Below are 16,104 nucleotides of genomic sequence, written 5' to 3' on the forward strand. Positions count from 1 at the left end.
GTCACTAATGGACGCCATTTTTCAGCCCGAACCCATAAACTGGCGTTTATTTTTCGGTTTTGGGTCTTTTATGGGCTCTGCTAGAGATGCTCTAAAAGAACCTAATGAAAAACATAAGACGCAGAGAGCACACTACTCCCTCCCTCACATCAATTTTGTCTAAATACGCAGAGAGCATACACATACATATGAATCTAGACTAAGTTAAGACATCGATTTTGGGACTGATGGAGTATCTTACAATCTTATGGTACTGTTATGGATGAGCAAATGTGGTTTTTTTTTTTTTTTTTTTTTTTTTTTTTGCTATAACCACGTTGGAAGGCCTTTCGTGAAAGCACATTGCAAGGTTACTGGCCAGTAGCGTTACATGATTCTTGGCTGCCCAGGATGTTCAGCTCTCGGGATCATGTGATAGTTTTCTTTCATAAACTGATCTTAGAAGACTCAAAAAGGTCCAGAAAAAAATGTTGTATTGACAGTAGAGTGAGCATATATTAGCAGTTGTTCGTAAAAAAATACTTCCCGCGAGTAGTTTTTTTGGATGAACGGAGGGAGTAATTGATACTTTTTGAGGGCTAAGTACTCCCTTCGATCCATAGAGTTGTACTAAACCTTAACACTTACTATAAATCAGAGGGAATAATTGATTTGTAGTCTGAGTGAAAAAAAAAAACAACCACCGATGACCAGGGCCTATAAACACACTGTTGTTAGAGCATCTCCATCGACACGTCCATAGCATTTTGGGGACCAGCGATGTTTTTGGGCTCACACCAGCGCACCCAAAAAATCGTCGGCACGATTTCGAGCACAATAGAATAGCCGGTAACCCCGTGCCGGACCATACACGCAAGGGTCGAGTTGGGGGCGCGGACACTCCCTTCCATGTAGATTTTGCCCACGGGACTCCCCGGCAGCCAAACACGCCCATTCTCCACCCCCTCCTGACCTGCCCCCCACCTCTCTAGATCGCCATCACCGTCGTCGCCTCCCCCGTGCTTGACCTCTACTCACCCACCCGGATGCAAACCATGACTATCTACGCATGTCGGACTCGACATGCTTCGAGAGTGTACATGTTTTGTCGGACAATGGTGGTAGTGCTTCGGCCAGACTATGTGAGCGCATCAAATGTAGAACATACAGCTCGGATCCTGACATAAAATGCATCGGGAGGATTTCCTATGATGCTCAGGAGCATCGATGCTTGCATTGGGTTCGAAGAATTTGCCATTTGCTTGGCAAGGGCTGTACAATGGGCATACCAGAGAGTTTTGTGTGATACTTGAGGCAATGGCTTACTATGACCTCTAGATTTGACACGCTTTCTTTGACATGGCAAGGACATATCAACGTGTTGCATTGCTCTGGTGTTTGCAAGGCTAGCCGAGGGACATGCTCCGACCGTCCACTTTGAGATCAACAGCCACACATACAACAAGGGGTACTATCTTGACGATGGTATCTATCCACCGTTGCTACATTTGTGAAGACAATCGCGAAACTTGCTACAGAAAGAGATCTTGTTTTGCGACACAGTAGGAAGCATGCAATACAACACGTTTGAGTATCAATGACAGAACGGAGTTTTCGTTTGAGAGATCCGTCAATGAATGTCATACTGAAAGGATCCTATGGGAACCTAGAGGGGAGTGAATATGTGCTATCAAAATTTTAAATCGTTTCCAGTTTAGGCTCGACACAAGAGGTAAATTCTCTAAATATGCAACTATGTGAATTTACCTATATGACAAGATATAAGCAACTACACAAGGTACAAGATTCAAGCAGTAAAGTGCGGTAAAAGGATAGAGGTAACCGAGAGTGAAGCACGCAGAGACACAAGGGTTGATTCTCATAGTTCTTTTCTTTTAAGGGGAAGTACGTCTACGTTGGAGGGGTGTGGTACCACGATGATCAACCAACGCCACAAAGGCCTCACCCTATTCTCCGGTGAACAAACCACGGAGATTAGCTTACACTCCACTAAGTGGTGGCTTCTAAGGTGATAATCAGAGCCTTTACCAAAAGATTGGAGCACGCATCCACGACTGATTGATGATTCCCAAGATCACCAACAAGATCTATCATGATAAGGGGCGGCCCGATCTTCTCAGTAAGAAACGGTGGTGATGATATGCAAAGCACCAAAACCCTAATGAGCAGCCTGTCGAGCGGTAAAACTAGTCTCTTCTGGGGAAGTTCCTAGTCACTTTATATCGATAGGCTGTGTCTATGGTTGGGAACAAGCACACTGTACGCTATGTGGACTCGGAGTAACAAAACTGAAACTAGATAAGAATAAAGACTCAAACCCTAACAATACTAGATGCAAGAAAAAGATACGCAAAAACAACTACGAAAAGCAACTAAAACTCGAAATTAGTGCAATCTAAGGCTATGGCAAACCCTAACCCTAATATGTTTAGCTTTTTCTGGATAGGAAAACACTCACAACTCAACTATGGGGTGGATTGTGGATGGCTTACCGAGGAAAACTGGAAATCTGATACCAAGATGATAAGGGGCAGCCCGATCTTCTCAGTAAGCAACGGTGGTGATGATGATCACGGGGTGATAGCAGCGGAGGAACACGACGATGTAGTGGATGATAACTTGTATGACGCAACGAGATCTCTCGATTGGTCCTTGTCGCCAATGCAACAGCTCTCAACCACTGCAAGATATTCGCAACTCCACACACTTGCGCACGTAGCCGCCGACCACGAAGCGGTAAGTTGCAACCGTCTAATTCCCAATGGAACAGCAGATCACACAAGACTTTATCAGGATCTACACAATATCAAGCAATATGGTGTAGGGAATTCAATAGTTTTGCAGAGCAAACAACTAAGAACTAGGGTTTATCTTAAACGTGGTCTAAAGCAAACTAGGGGGTCGTCCAAGGCACTTATATAGGCGTCCGGGACAAGTTCTGGTCGAAAAGATACAAGTAAAACCGACCCAGAATAGATCTGGTCGAGACAGACTCGGACTAGTCCGGTCTGGAATCCGGTTGACCGGGTCTGGGACCAGGCCGGCCGGTCTAGACCGGGCCCTGGACCGGGCGGCAACCGGAAGTGTCGCAGAAGTTCTTCCGGTTGGCCCCAGTACGATGCCCGGTTGGCGCCGGGGTGAATCCGGCGTGCCGCCCGGTTGAACCGGGCCAGGGACCGGGCGCGCCGGTCTGGCGGCCGGTCTGACCGGGCGCTGGGCCGGCCTGGACGTCGACTTCTCCTCTCGCGCATGCCTCCCGCTCCTCCCTCGCGCGTCCATGAGATATCTTCATGTCCAGCTCCATGTCCAGCTTCACGTCCATCTTGACGTTCGTCTTCACGTCCAGCTGCTCCTCTACTCCTCGTGCAATGCTCGTCTCCTCTTGATACCTGATGATACATAAGTAACAGGACTTAGGCAGTATAAAGTTCTCATCAATCAAAGTATCGTTTAGAAACAAGTTCACATGTTGTTTAAGTAGCTTCGCACGAGCCCTTGTAATTGGTCCAATCCGAACTTCATTGGACTTGAGCTTCACAGCAGGTTCATCTTCATTTATCAATGACGGAGGTAGTGGTGTAGTAGGGATGTCCTCATCATCTCCCCCATTCAAAAGGCGTCGACCCCGACGCTCCAAGGTCTTCTCCGTCATATGGTGTCAAATCAGCAACATTGAAAGAATTACTGACACCAAACTCATCAACTGGAAGATCTATCGAGTATGCATTATCATTGATCTTGGCAAGCACTTTGTAAGGACCAGCACCACAAGGCTTCAACTTAGACTTCCGCAGCTTCGGGAACCTATCGTTGTGAAAATGTACCCAGACCATATCACCAGGCTTGAACAACATCTCTTTACGCTTCTTATTCATCCTTGTAGCATTGCTCTTGCCTTTCTTCTCAATCAACTCTTTAGTCTTCACATGTATCTTCCGTACAAAATCTGCCCTCTTGGATGCCTCCATATTAACTCTCTCGTGTATGGGCAAAGGCAACAAGTCAAGTGGAGTAATGAGTTTGAAACCATACACCACCTCAAAAGGACACAGCTCCGTGGTAGAATGTACCGTCCTGTTGTAAGCAAATTCCACATGCGGCAAACACTCTTCCCACTCCTTCAGATTCTTCTTGATCATGGATCTCAACAGTTGTGACAATGTTCTATTCACCACTTCAGTTTGTCCATCAGTTTGGGGATGACAAGTAGTACTGAAAAGTAGCTTCGTCCCCAGCTTTCTCCATAGCATCTTCCAGAAGTAGCTCATAAATTTCACGTCACGATCAGAAACAATAGTCTTCGGGACTCCATGTAGTCGTACAACCTCCCTGAAAAACAGGTTAGCAATATGCGACGCATCGTCGCTTTTGTGGCAGGCAATAAAGTGTGACATCTTAGAAAATCTGTCCACTACCACAAATATAGAATCATGGCCTCTCTTAGTACGCGGAAAACCCAACACAAAATCCATACTAATATCCTCCCAAGGTGTAGTAGATGCTGGTAAAGGAGTATACAAACCGTGAGGCTTCAGCTTGGACTTGGACTTGTTGCAAGTAATGCATCTCTTCACATACCTGTCCACATCCCGCCTCATCTTTGGCCAATGAAAGTGGTCAGCTAGCATGAGTAGCGTCTTCTCACGCCCAAAGTGACCCATCAAACCTCCAGCATGTGATTCCTGCAATAAGAGCAAACGCACAGACGATTCTGGAACACATAGTTTGTTAGCTCTTAACAAGAACCCATCATGTATGTGATATTGTTCCCATGCTTTACCAAGAGCACATAAGCGATATGGTTCAGTGATACGTCTCAAACGTATCTATAATTTCTTATGTTCCATGCTACTTTTATGATGATACTCACATGTTTTATACACATTATATGTCATATTTATGCGTTTTCCGAAACTAACCTATTGACGAGATGCCGAAGGGCCAGTTGCTGTTTTCTGCTGTTTTTGGTTTCAGAAATCCTAGTAAGGAAATATTCTCGGAATCGGACGAAATCAACGCCCAGCATCCTATTTTTCCACGAAGCTTCCAGAACACCCGAGAGCCAGCAGAGGAGGGCCACAGGGCCACCAGATGACAGGGTGGCGCGGCTAGGGCCTGGGCCACGCCCCCCTATTGTGTCACCGCCTCGTCAGCCTTCCGACTCCGCCTCTTCGCCTATTTAAAGGTCCCTGACCTAAAACCTCGTTACGGAAAAATCACGGTACGAGAAACCTTCCAGAGCCGCCGCCATCGCGAAGCCAAGATCTGGGGGACAGGAGTCTCTGTTCCGGCACGCCGCCGGGACGGGGAAATGCCCCCGGAAGGCCTCTCCATCGACACCACCGCCATCTTCATCAACGCTGCTGTCTCCCATGAGGAGGGAGTAGTTCTCCATCGAGGCTCGGGGCTGTACCGGTAGCTATGTGGTTAATCTCTCTCCTATGTACTTCAATACAATGATCTCATGAGCTGCTTTACATGATTGAGATTCATATGAGTTTTGTATCACTATTCATCTATGTGTTACTAGATCTAGTGATGTTATTAAAGTACTCTATTCCTCCTCCACGGTGTAACGGTGACAGTGTGTGCATCGTGTAGTACTTGGCGTAGGTTATGATTGTAATCTCTTGTAGATTATGAAGTTAATTATTGCTATGATAGTATTGATGTGATCTATTCCTCCTTCATAGTGTGATGGTGACGAGTGTGCATGCTATGTTAGTACTTGGTGTAATTGCAATGATCTATCATGCACTCTAAGGTTATTTAAATATGAACATTGAATGTTGTGGAGCTTGTTAACTCCGGCATTGAGGTGCTCTTGTAGCCCTACGCAATTAGTGGTGTTCATCATCCAACAAGAGAATGTAGAGTGGTTTTATTATGTGATCAATGTTGAGAGTGTCCACTAGTGAAAGTATGATCCCTAGGCCTTGTTTCTAAGCATCGAAACTCCGTTTATTTACTTGTTCGTTGCATGTTTACTCGCTGCCATATTTTATTCAGATTGTTATTACCACTCATATCCATCCATATTACTTGTATTTCACCATCTCTTCGCCGAACTAGTGCACCTATACATCTGACAAGTGTATTAGGTGTGTTGGGGACACAAGAGACTTCTTGTATCGTGATTGCGGGGTTGCTTGAGAGGGATATCTTTGACCTCTTCCTCCCCGAGTTCGATAAACCTTGGGTGATCCACTTAAGGAAAACTTGCTGCTGTTCTACAAACCTCTGCTCTTGGAGGCCCAACACTGTCTACAAGAATAGAAGCACCCGTAGACATCAAGCACTTTTCTGGCGCCGTTGCCGGGGAGGAAAGGTAAACGGCACTCATAATCCGGTCCCAGGTAACTAAGTACTTTTCTGTTGCCGTTGTGTGTGTGCTCGAAGCTATTTCCTTTAGATCCTGCAATTGCATCTTTTGTTTCTTGTTTACACTAGTTAGGCATAGTGGACAACAATGATCTTCTTATTCTATTTCCTGAGTTAAGACATGGATTGTTTGATGCGAAAATTTAAAAACCTATGGAACCTTATTTGCATGCTGGTAGTAATATTAGTATGAACGCTTTGAACACCATTGTTGATAATGATATAGAAAGTTCTAAGCTTGGGGAAGCTGGTTTTCATGATCTTTTTAGTCCCCCAAGCATTGAGGAGAAAATTTTCTTTGATGATACTTTGCCTCCTATTTATGATGATTATAATGATAGTGGTCTTTTGGTGCCGCCTACTATGGAGAGTAAATTTTATTGTGATTATACTATGCCTCCTACACTCGATGAGAATAATAATGATAGCTACTTTTTTGAATTTGCTCCCACTACAACTAATAAAATTGATTATGCTTATGTGGAGAGTAATAATTTTATGCATGAGACTCATGATAAGAATGTTTCATTTGATAGTTATATTGTTGAGTTTGCTCATGATGCTACTGAATATTATTATGATAGAGGAAGATATGGTTGTAGAAATTTTTATGTTACTAAAACACCTCTCTATATGCCGAAATTTTTGAAGTTACACTTGTTTTATCTTTCTATGCTTGTTGCATTATGCTTCATGAATTTGTTTATTTACAAGATTCCTTTTCATAGGAAGTGGGTTAGACTTAAATTTGTTTCATACTTGCTTTTGATGCTCTCTTTTGCTTCAACTCTTACTTCTTGGGAGCGCAGCATTAAAACTGCTGAACCCATCTTAATGGCTATAAAGAAAGCACTTCTTGGGAGATAACCCATGTTTTTATTTTACTACAGCAATTTTGTTTTATATTTGAGTCTTGGAAGTTGTTTACTACTGTAGCAACCTCTCCTTATCTTTATTTTATTGCATTGTTGTGCCAAGTAAAGTCTTTGATAGTAAAGCCAATACTAGATTTGGATTGCTGCGCAGAAACAGATTTCTTGCTGTCACGAATTTGAGCAGTAGTCTCTGTAGAAAAATCAAAAAAATCTGCCAATTTACGTGCGTGATCCTCAGATATGTACGCAACTTTCATTCAATTTGGGAATTTTCATCTGAGCAAGTATGGTGCCACTTTAAAATTCGTCTTTACGAACTGTTCTGTTTTGACAGATTCTGCCTTTTATTTCGCATTGCCTGTTTTGCTATGTTTGATGGATTTTTTTGTTCCATTAACTTTCAGTAGCTTTGTGCAATGTCCAGAAGTATTAAGAATGATTATGTCACCTCTGAATATATGAATTATGCACTGACCCTCTAATGAGTTTGTTTCGAGTTTGGTGTGGAGGAAGTTTTCAAGGGTCAAGAGAGGAGGATGATATACTATGATCAAGAAGAGTGAAAAGTCTAAGCTTGGGGATGCCCCCGTGGTTCATCCCTGCATATTTTAAGAAGACTCAAGCGTCTAAGCTTGGGGATGCCCAAGGCATCCCTTCTTCATCGACAACTTATCAGGTTCCTCTAGTGAAACTATATTTTTATTCGCTCACATCTTATGTACTTTACTTGGAGCGTCTGTGTGCTTTTATTTTCGTTTTGTTATTTTCATTCTCTGAATAAATGCTTGTGTGGGAGAGAGACACGCTCCGCTGGTTCATATGAACACATGTGTTCTTAGCTCTATTCTTAATGTTCATGGCGAAGGTTGAAACTGCTTCGTTAATTGTTATATGGTTGGAAACAGAAAATGCCGCATGTGGTAATTGGTATAATGTCTTGAATAATTTGATACTTGGCAATTGTTGTGCTCATATAGATCATTTTTAAGCTCTTGCATCATGTACTTTGCACCAATTAGTGCAGAACTACATAGAGCTTGTTAAAATTTGGTTTGCATGATTGATCTCTAGAGTCTAGATATTTTCTGGTTAAGATGTTTGAACAACAAGGAGACGATGTAAAGTCTTATAATGTTTACAATATGTTCATATGTGAGTCTTGCTGCACCGTTTTATACTTGAGTTTGCTTCAAACAACCTTGCTAGCCTAGCCTTGTATTGAGAGGAATTCTTCTCGTGCATCCAACACCCTTGAGCCAAATACTATGCCATTTGTGTCCACCATACCTACCTACCACATGGTATTTCTCTGCCATTCCAAAGTAAATTACTTCATGTGCTACCTTTAAACAATTCAAAACTTTATTACTCCTTATTTGTGTCAATGTTTTATAGCTCATGAGGAAGTATGTGGTGTTTTATCTTTCAATCTTGTTTGGCAGCTTTCACCAATGGACTAGTGGCTTCATCCGCTTATCCAATAATTTTGCAAAAAGAGCTGGCGCGGGGTTCCCAGCCCCCAATTAATCAACCTTCATTAATAATTCTCTTCACATGTTTTGCTCTGATTCATCGGTAAGCAACTTAATTTTGCAAATAGACACTCCTTCATGGTATGTGAATGTTGGAAGGCACCCGAGGATTCGGTTAGCCATGGCTTGTGTAAGCACAAGGTTGGGAGGAGTGTCAACCATAAATAAAACTAAAATACATGTGTAAACAAAAGAGAAGAGGGATGATCTACCTTGCTGGTAGAGATAACGTCCTTCATGGGAGCCGCTCTTTGAAACTCTGTTTGGCAAGGGGGTTAGAGTGCCCACTACCATTCGTTGACAACAACAAACACCTCTCAAAACTTTACTTTTATGCTCTCTATATGATTTCAAAACTTAAAAAGCTCTAGCACATGATTTAATCCATGTTTCCCTCTGCGAAGGGCCATTCTTCTACTTTATTGTTGAGTCAGTTTACCCATTCTTTCTATCTTAGAAGAAAACACTTGTGTCAACTGTGTGCATTGATTCTTACATGTTTACTTATTGCACTTGTTATATTGCTTTATGATTGACAACTATCCATGAGATATACATGTTACAAGTTGAAAGCAATTGCTGAAACTTAATCTTCCTTTATGTTGCTTCAATGCCTCTACTAAGAATCTATTGCTTTATGAGTAACTCTTATGCAAGTCTTATTGATGCTTGTCTTGAAAGTACTATTCATGAAAAGTCTTTGCTATATGATTCAATTGTTTAGTCATTATCTTTACCATTGCTTTGAATCGCTGCATTCATTACATATGCTTTACAATTGTATTGATCAAGATTATGATAGCATGTAACTTAAGAAATTATCTTTGTTATCGTTTACCTACTCGAGGGCGAGTAGGAACTAAGCTTGGGGATGCTTGATACGTCTCAAACATATCTATAATTTCTTATGTTCCATGCTACTTTTATGATGATACACATGTTTTATACACATTATATGTCATATTTATGCGTTTTCCGGAACTAACCTATTGACGAGATGCCGAAGGGCCGCTTGCTCGTTTTCTGCTATTTTTGGTTTCAGAAATCCTAGTAAGGAAATATTCTCGGAATCGGACGAAATCAACGCCCAACATCCTATTTTTCCACGAAGCTTCCAGAACACCCGAGAGCCAGCAGAGGAGGGCCACAGGGCCACCAGATGACAGGGTGCCGCGGCCAGGGCCTGGGCCGCGCCCCCCTATTGTGTCACCGCCTCGTCAGCCTTCCGACTCCGCCTCTTCGCCTATTTAAGGGTCCCTAACCTAAAACCTCGATACGGAAAAACCACGGTACGAGAAACCTTCCAGAGCCGCCACCATCGCGAAGCCAAGATCTGGGGGACAGGAGTCTCTGTTCCGGCACGCCGCCGGGACGGGGAAGTGCCCCCGGAAGGCCTCTCCATCGACACCACCGCCATCTTCATCAACGCTGCTTGTCTCCCATGAGGAGGGAGTAGTTCTCCATCGAGGCTCGGGGCTGTACCGGAAGCTATGTGGTTAATCTCTCTCCTATGTACTTCAATACAATGATCTCATGAGCTGCTTTACATGATTGAGATTCATATGAGTTTTGTATCACTATTCATCTATGTGTTACTCTAGTGATGTTATTAAAGTACTCTATTCCTCCTCCACGGTGTAACGGTGACAGTGTGTGCATCGTGTAGTACTTGGCGTAGGTTATGATTGTAATCTCTTGTAGATTATGAAGTTAATTATTGCTATGATAGTATTGATGTGATCTATTCCTCCTTCATAGTGTGATGGTGACAGTGTGCATGCTATGTTAGTACTTGGTGTAATTGCAATGATCTATCATGCACTCTAAGGTTATTTAAATATGAACATTGAATGTTGTGGAGCTTGTTAACTCCGGCATTGAGGTGCTCTTGTAGCCCTACACAATTAGTGGTGTTCATCATCCAATAAGAGAGTGTAGAGTGGTTTTATTATGTGATCAATGTTGAGAGTGTCCACTAGTGAAAGTATGATCCCTAGGCCTTGTTTCTAAGCATCGAAACTCCGTTTATTTACTGTTCTGTTGCATGTTTACTCGCTACCATATTTTATTCAGATTGTTATTACCACTCATATCCATCCATATTACTTGTATTTCACCATCTCTTCGCCGAACTAGTGCACCTATACATCTGACAAGTGTATTAGGTGTGTTGGGGACACAAGAGACTTCTTGTATCGTGATTGCAGGGTTGCTTGAGAGGGATATCTTTGACCTCTTCCTCCCTGAGTTCGATAAACCTTGGGTGATCCACTTAAGGGAAACTTGCTACTGTTCTACAAACCTCTGCTCTTGGAGGCCCAACACTGTCTACAAGAATAGAAGCACCCGTAGACATCATTCAGCAAAATCATGATCAGTAGAATACGAATCACATAGTACTTCTAATCCAGGAATTTTAACATCAAGTTGAGTTAAAAGCATATTCTTCCTAGATAGAGCATCAGCAACAATATTATCTTTTCCCTTCTTATGCTTAATAATGTATGGAAAAGACTCAATAAACTCAACCCACTTAGCAAGACGCTTATGCAAAGTAGATTGTGCTTTCAGATATTTCAAAGCTTCATGATCAGAATGTATGATAAATTCTTTTGGCCACAAGTAATGTTGCCAAACCTCAAGAACTCTAATTAAAGCATACAATTCTTTATCATAGATAGGATAGTTCAACTTAGCACCAGAAAGTTTCTCAGAAAAATATGCAATTGGGTGACCCTCTTGCATGAACACACCACCAATTCCAATACCACTAGCATCACATTCAATCTCAAATTGCTTATTGAAATCAGGAAGTGCATGCAACGGTGCAGAAGTTAACAATCTCTTAAGTTCATCAAAAGCATGATCTTGGGCTGCTCCCCACTCAAAAACAACACCCTTTTTAGTCAAGTCATTCAAAGGTGCAGCAATAGTACTAAAGTTGGGCACAAATCTTCTATAAACCCCATCTAGACCATGAAAACTTCTAACTTGACTCACATTCATGGGAGTAGGCCAATTTTGAATAGCTTCAATTTTAGACACATCTACTTCTACTCCATGCTTAGAGATAACATAACCCAGAAATATAACCTTATCTTTGCAAAATGTGCACTTCTCAAGATTACCATAGAGTTTATTATCACGCAACACTTGCAAAACATGTTGAATATGTATAGTATGATCAGATTCATTGCGGCTGTAGATTAATATGTCATCAAAATACACAACCACAAACTTGCCAATAAATTCACGCAAAACATGGTTCATCGAGTCTCATGAAAGTGCTAGGTGCATTAGTCAAACCAAAAGGCATTACTAACCACTAATATAAACCAAATTTTGTTTTAAAGGCTGTTTTCCACTCATCCCCTTCTTTCATCCTAATTTGATGATAACCACTACGCAAATCAATTTTAGAGAACACGGCAGCACCACTCAATTCATCTAGCATATCCTCTAAACGGGGAATAGGGTGACGATATCGAATAGTGATATTGTTTATAGCTCTACAATCTACGCACATACGCCATGTACCATCTTTCTTAGGAACTAAAATAACAGGAACAGCACAAGGACTAAGGCTTATGCGAATATAACCTTTGTCGAGTAGCGCTTGTACTTGCTTCTGTATCTCCTTCGTCTCTTCGGGGTTCGTTCTATATGGTGCCCGATTGGGTAGCGAAGCTTCGGGAATCAAGTCGATTTGATGCTCAATACCTCGCAATGGTGGAAGTCCTGTGGGTACCTCATCCGGAAACACGTCGCCAAATTCCTGCAAAACATTAGAAACACCAAGAGGAAGAGGGGTCATGTCGTTAGAAACCAAAACCGTACACCTGTACAAGAGCACAAGAGGCATGGCTATAGGATCCTCACTAAATTCTCTCATGTCTTCTTTGGTGGCTAATGAGACTAAGGAATTCACTCTCTCACTTTTCGTTATATCACTCACAACATTACAATTCTCTCGCCTATCTAAAGATGCATCCTCCAAGTTGACTTCAACTTTCTGACGAGACTCATTGACAATTTGATGTGGTGTCATAGGCTGTAAGTTAATTTTCTTGCCCTTGAACTCCAAGTGATATGTATACGGCCATTGTGTTGCACAGAACGTTCATAGAGCCAAGGCCGACCCAATAATAGGTGACACACCGTCATAGGAACCACATCAAAATCAATGCAATCCTTATACGGTCCAATAGCAAATTCAACACGCACCATGTGGTTTACCTTCATCTCACCATTGTCGCTCAACCACTGAATATAGTATGGATGCGGGTGCGGTAGATACTTCAACTTCAGCTTGGTACACAACTCCTTGCTTGCTAAATTGCGGCAACTCCCGCCATCAATAATGACCATGCAAGCCTTGTCAGGACCAACTAAAGCCTTTGTTTCGAACAAATTGCAGCGCTGAGTAGATGCACTAGGCAACACATTAAGAGCACGCTGCGACACAACAATGGTGCGAGCATCAGACGAATATGCATCTTCACCATCAGTGTCATAGTCATCATCTTCTGGAGCATTAGGATCAACATCATCTCCAGTCTCGTACTCATTGCCCTCATTGATAATCATGACTTTACGGTTAGGACAATCTCTCTTGAAGTGACCCTTGCCACCACATGTATGACAAAGCATATCACGGTTGCGCACAGTTGACATGGTAGAACCATTCGTACTTGCAGCAGAATCAGACTTCTTTGTGTTAGACACATTGGAGACCGGCTTGCTAGGCGGAGTAGAGTAGGGTGCGGAGCGCGTCGAAGGCACCGACGCCATAGATGGTGCCGCGCGGGTGTGAAACGCCCAGCTCATGTAGCTCGACCTTTGACCTTTGCTTCGTCAGCCAACTGTGATTCAACTTCTCTTGCATGATGTAACAATTGGTTCATATCGGTGTAACTGTAGTGACGAACAACACCCTTTATATCATACTTCAAACCGTTGAGGAAACGCTGGATTGTCATCTCGAGAGATTCACGGACACGGCCACGCTGCATAAGCATCTCCATCTCCATGTAGTATTCATCCACAGTCTTCACACCTTGCCTCAAAAGAGTCAACTTATCAAATATATTCCGCAAGTAATTTGTAGGCACAAAGCGAGATGTCATCGCCGCCTTCATAGCACGCCATGTGCGTATAGGTTGCTCACCATCCTCTTCTCGATTACGAACAAAAGCATCCCACCAACGCAAAGCATAGCCATCAAATTCGGAAGAAGCAAGCTTGATCTTCCGATCTTCAGTATAATGTGGATGTAAGCTCCACAACTTCTCAATCTTAAGCTCCCAAGTGAGGTATTCTTCAACATCAGCTCCTCCTTCAAACTTGGGTATAGAAAACTTGGGCTTTCCCAATCCATCTTCCACATCTTGTCCACGACCATTGCGGCCAAGTGGAGCCCAACCGCGAGGACGATTACCACGTGGCGCACCACGAGCATTGTGGGCGTCATCTTGAAGCTCGGGATCTTCGTCAGCTTCTTGTTGTTGTTGCGCGGTCAAATTCTCAACAGCTAAGCGCAAATCAGCAAGACTGCGTTGTACATCCGTCATTTGATCTTGCATTGTAGTGACGGTCACATGAGTAGCATCCAGCTTTTGGGAGATCTCTTGGACCGTCCCCTTAAGCTCCTCATCCTGAGCGCGGAATTCACGTCGCATCTCATTACGAAGAGCCTCATACTCCCTCCATGTGATGATATCTGCAACACTCTTATTTTCCTGGTTAACAAGTTTATGATCACTAGCAGACATCGTTAGTAGATTAGTGCACTAAATCAAAAATATATGGTGGTACTCTCACAACTCACTCAACAACTGGTAAGAAAAGGAGATCTTACTGTTCCAAAGTAAATTAGTGTTGCTTACCACTTGTAGTAACAACTAGTGCACGGATGTAGCGAAGCGAATATCAAGGGTATAAGAACAAATCACACGACAAAACAGGGTATATGTGGGGCTGTAGGTAGGCTACCTATTTGCACCAATAACAAGCTCTAGCGCTGATCGTAGACAACCAATGATACTCACACAAGGCGATATAATGGGGCAATGCAACTATATGTAGGAAAGGTTGCAATGCACTAGAGAGACGCTAGCAAAGCTCAACGAGACAGGCACAAGATTGCTCAACTACGGGTGCAGTAAAGTAAACTTAGGCCTTCACTTGATTCTACTAGCACTTCACTTTCTTTTTGTATTTTCTCTTTGTATAACACACGCAGCTATGTAGCTCTTTTTGCCTTTTATTTTTAATTTTCTCTTTTTTTTTTTGATTTTATGACACAACTCCTTGATAACACGGCCAACAAGATATGCAAAGCACCAAAACCCTAATGAGCAGCCTGTCGAGCGGTAAAACTAGTCTCTTCTGGGGAAGTTCCTAGTCACTTTATATCGATAGGCTGTGTCTATGGTTGGGAACAAGCACATTGTACGCTATGTGGACTCGGAGTAACAAAACTGAAACTAGATAAGAATAGAGACTCAAACCCTAACAATACTAGAGGCAAGAAAAAGATACGCAAAAACAACTACGAAAAACAACTAAAACTCGAAATTAGTGCAATCTAAGGCTATGGCAAACCCTAACCCTAATATGTTTGGCTTTTTCTGGATAGGAAAACACTCACAACTCAACTATGGGGTGGATTGTGGATGGCTTACCGAGGAAAACTGGAAATCTGATACCAAGATGATAAGGGGCGGCCCGATCTTCTCAGTAAGCAACGGTGATGATGATGATCACGGGGTGATAGCAGCGGAGGAACACGACGATGTAGTGGATGATAACTTGTATGACGCAACGAGAACTCTCGATTGCTCCCTGTCGCCAATGCAACAGCTCTCAACCCTGCAAGATATTCGCAACTCCACACACTTGCGCACGTAGCCGCCGACCACGAAGCGGTAAGTTGCAACCGTCTAATTCCCAATGGAACAGCAGATCACACAAGACTTTATCAGGATCTACACAATATCAAGCAATATGGTGTAGGGAATTCAATAGTTTTGCAGAGCAAACAACTAAGAACTAGGGTTTATCTTAAACGTGGTCTAAAGCAAACTAGGGGGTCGTCCAAGGCACTTATGTAGGCGTCCGGGACAAGTTCTGGTCGAAAAGATACAAGTAAAACGACCCAGAATAGATCTGGTCGAGACAGAGTCGGACTAGTCCGGTCTGGAATCTGGTTGACCGGGTCTGGGACCGGGCCGGCCGGTCTAGACCGGGCCCTGGACCGGGCGGCAACCGGAAGTGTCGCAGAAGTTCTTCCGGTTGTCCCCAGTACGACGCCCGGT

This window comes from Lolium rigidum, chromosome 3 (assembly GCF_022539505.1).
Source record: "Lolium rigidum isolate FL_2022 chromosome 3, APGP_CSIRO_Lrig_0.1, whole genome shotgun sequence".
Lineage (NCBI taxonomy): Eukaryota > Viridiplantae > Streptophyta > Magnoliopsida > Poales > Poaceae > Lolium > Lolium rigidum.